Raw genomic sequence first — 3948 nt, 5'->3', positions numbered from 1 at the left:
AAAAAAAAAATTACATTTTGCATTTTATTTTATTTTTTAATGGGTGATTTTTATAATTGAAATTGAGACACGTATTCTGTAATGGGTCACATTGACCCGTTTATGTTCCCCCCCCACTTCTGCTGTGTGTCCACTCAGTGTGGGGGGAGTTTGCCCACAGGAACAGAAAAGGTTCCTGTCAGAACTTGTATGAACTCCTGCTTTCTCACAGTTTCCTATTGAAGAAAATAGAGTAGCAAGAAAGTGGGTTTGTGTTTGTGCACGTGTGCATGTGTGTAGTATGGTGTGTGTGTTGGTGTGTGTGGTGAAATATACTTCATAGCTGCAAGAAAACAGAATTGGAAATTTTTGTACCTTTTTTACCCTTCAACTTGTCTGCTGGTGTTCTGTTTATCTGTGCTACCCATAAATCCGTCCTACCTTGTGGTAATGCGCATATCGATACCTCGTCACAAACTGCTTACTCAGCAGATTTCCTATAAATACGTCCTACCTGTTACGGTAAGTTTTATTTATTTTATACCCGGCTTTCATTAGGCTGCTGTATTACTTCATGTTTTTAGCTTACATAACAGGCAGCTTGTAAATATATTTATAAATGGCTTCAGTTTGCCGTCTGCAAACCAGGACAAAATACATTGTTTTGTGGGCAGCTATCCAAAAGTCATTTCCTTGTGTTTATATGGGTAACGAGACGAACCGACGAGTAACAGTCTGAGATTTGACTAATTAGAGACGTGATTATATATTCATCTGCTAATAAAAAAACCATCTGTTTTATGTGGCTTAAAGTTAGTTTGGTGTAAAGTGGAGCTAATATGCTAACAAAGTTTAAGTTAAGGACATGCATTAATATATATATAAAAAAAAAAGTAAAATAACCCTGATGCCAAAATATGAAAAACAAAAAGTCTAATGTAACTAAATGTCCTTTGTAAAAGAAACTATGTACTTTGTAAAATGCAACTACATAGCATTTTTAGAAGTGATTTTTATAGACAAGAAATGTTACAAGAAGTTACACTCTGTTATGGACAAAAGGACTCTTTGTCTTTACCCTGTTTTATCTGCTCACAAGCACACGGCTGCAGGTTTAACATGTTTGAACATAAAGGGCTCGGCACCTTAATGGAGTTTGTCACAAAATAAACTATTCCTGTTTAGAACCAGTCCAGTTCATTCAGAGGTAAATAAAATATGATCTATCTCTGCAATAAACAATTTAGGGGATACGTTTTGCGTTTATCACATGGTAAAGCCAACAATATAACTTCACCTGCTAATGACACATACAGTTTGTAAAACAAGACGGGAAAATATGCCAACTTGTATATTTTTTCTCAAGAAGGGAAGCCGGCAGCTGGGAGAGGCAGATGTTTCTGTGAACGTGGCTTTTTAGGATCCCTTTACCGAACCAGGAAATAAACAATGCTATAAACTTAAAGTACTACAAATCTTTGCCAAAGACTATCGGATTCTGTAAGACACCTATTAAGATCTCTATCAAAGTAGATTTCAAGATGCCAAAAAACAGATCTCAAAGCAAATATTAATCCCATATCAATGTACATACAGATATAAATTTATTTGAATAATTTTATCATGAAGTATTTCTATTCTAACTTATAAATAAAATCTTGTGGATCCTCTATCCAGTATGAATAACTGTTCAAGTCAGCGCAGGCAGTGGACACTCACTGGGCAACTGCTAACAAACATCTCATTTGTATGCAGGTGGGGAAATACTTTTGCACAAATCACTGCAAAACAAACAAATTAAGTGGATTCCCGTTGAGCACTGATGAAATATTAGTGTACAGAAAACAAATACAAACACATTGTATATTGTTTATGCAGTAGCATATGGGGTAACAAATGGGGGTTATTCTGAGACTTGCGTGTGTGACATAGGTATATTGTCTAGAATGGCAACAAAAATAACATGGACACAATGATTATTTTGAATAAAGATCAGATATGGTGGAAATGTGTAATAAATCAGAAGAGATTCCAGGAGGATTTGTGAAGCTCAGATTTGGTTCTGCCTCATCACTCCTACTTGTTCTATCCTGTTTACAGGAAAATCAGCATCTGTAACACTGACACCAGTCCTGGTGCGTGTAACAATAACATCGATTTTGTGCATTGTTTTTTAACCATGATCTGTCTGTGGTTTTAGCTGCTGCAGCAGTGGAAGTGAAGAAAACCGTGCAGTCTGTGTTGGCCTCACTTCCAAATATTTAATTGACATTAACAGCCGCATCGTTTGGCTCAGGACTTTTCTCCTCGCAGATGAGGGAGGGTGTTTACAGTAAAACTATAGTCGTCTGGCCCCAGGTGAGGGCCAGTGTTGACTGCCAGTTGTAGCAGAAGCGAGGCCAAGTTTTTACTCAATCCAGGCTGGGAAGGTGCAGATGGCTCTGAGTCACCAGGAACTGAGAAATAAATAATAAAATTCACATGTCAAAGAAAAGGAAAAAATATCAAATACAAAACAGTTCACATCTAAATCAATGTGAAAAAAGTAAACAAGGAAGGTGCTGTAAGCTTTTGTTACCACCAGGGGGCACTAACCACCTGCACTTTGGCACTTTTTAGTTCAGAAGCACGAAACAAAAGCTTGTACATTTCTTCATCCTCCTGGCACATTTTGCTTCAGTGTCGTCTTTCACAACAGATAAATTAATGAAAGAGCCAGCAAAAGCTTACAGCACCTGGTATTCCCAGGCGGTCTCCCATCCAAGTACTGACCAGGCCCGACCCTGCTTAGCTTCCGAGATCAGACGAGATCGGGCGTGTTCAGGGTGGTATGGCCGTAAGCGAAGGACCAGCAGCCACACAGACCTTTTATCTGGCACCAAGAAGCACATAATCTTGGGGTCAAAGCTAAATGGTACATGTGACAGTTTAAATTAGTAAAATGAAACAGTTTGGGCTAAGCTGCTCCATCTTAAACTACACACGGAACTAAACACTAGACTGGGTGCAGAAATTCTACACAACATGTGAATATTTTTGGAAATTACTTCTGATATATCTTTTTATATTTTTAGACAAACCCTCGCAAAACTTTGAGGCAGGTTCTAGAACCTACGAATGGAGCAGACGGTATTAACAAGTGTCAGTATATTGGTGGCGCTTTCTGCGAATGGAGTTCTGGCTGTCCTTGTTTGCTGACATCAGAGACAATGGATTCTTTGATGGTGGATTTTTGGACAAAAACATTCAGCAGTTTTGCTGTATGGGACTCATACAGGTGAGTTAGTTGAATCAAATTTAATATGATGAATAAGATATGACGTGAGGAAGGAAGTCTGAAAGGCAAGAACATTAAAATCAGCATTAATGGTATGTGGTCGAGGTGCCACTGGTTATTTGTTTCATTCACTGTCTAGTTCTGTTCGTACAACACTTGAATGTCAGGCGCACACTTAATTTTGTGACGTAGGTGCATCACATCAACTTTCTACTGAAAATGGAAATAATGCATAACAAGCGCACACCCATAAATGGATGTGATCTTTTTCTACAAAGAGGAGTAGACGTCTCTGTGTTTTTTTTTGTGGGAAATTATGATATAATGAAAGACAGCGGTTCTCTAGCTGTTCTTTCGTGGTCGCTGTTCACACTTCTGTGGTGCTGAAAATGCACCGGTTACTTTTTCTACCTTAATGTCATAACACGAAAGAGCAGGTAGAACGGTGAGATTTCACATTTTGACAGCTGCATTTAAACCTCTATTAAAATTAAGTTACAATTTAATTGGCTATTATTTTTTAAACCAAAATCAAAAGTGAACTATTTTTAACTCGGTAGTTAGCGTCTGAATGGGCATCAAGTTTCTATAACTGCATGAATGACGGTTCTAAACGGCAAGTCTGAAATTACATAAATTTTGCAGACAGGGTAGTGTGTCTCATTGAGAGATTGTGATTCTACACCATCAAA

At 38.0% G+C, this 3948-nt stretch overlaps 1 long non-coding RNA gene across 1 annotated transcript; it reads right to left on the bottom strand.

The window, feature by feature from the left end:
* Nucleotides 1-1976: 1976 nt before the first annotated feature.
* LOC106943131 (uncharacterized) lies at nt 1977-2857 on the bottom strand. The gene is made up of 2 exons (XR_001423828.1): nt 2715-2857; nt 1977-2435 (listed from the first exon to the last, which is right to left on the bottom strand). It is a non-coding gene; the product is annotated as an uncharacterized LOC106943131 (long non-coding RNA).
* Nucleotides 2858-3948: the final 1091 nt, after the last annotated feature.

Source organism: Poecilia latipinna, unplaced genomic scaffold (genome assembly GCF_001443285.1).
Source record: "Poecilia latipinna isolate Pla-1442-1.1 unplaced genomic scaffold, P_latipinna-1.0 Scaffold4905, whole genome shotgun sequence".
NCBI classification, from domain to species: domain Eukaryota; kingdom Metazoa; phylum Chordata; class Actinopteri; order Cyprinodontiformes; family Poeciliidae; genus Poecilia; species Poecilia latipinna.
The sequence above is the reverse complement of the archived record's forward strand: the minus strand, read 5'-3'. Positions and strand labels throughout refer to the sequence as shown.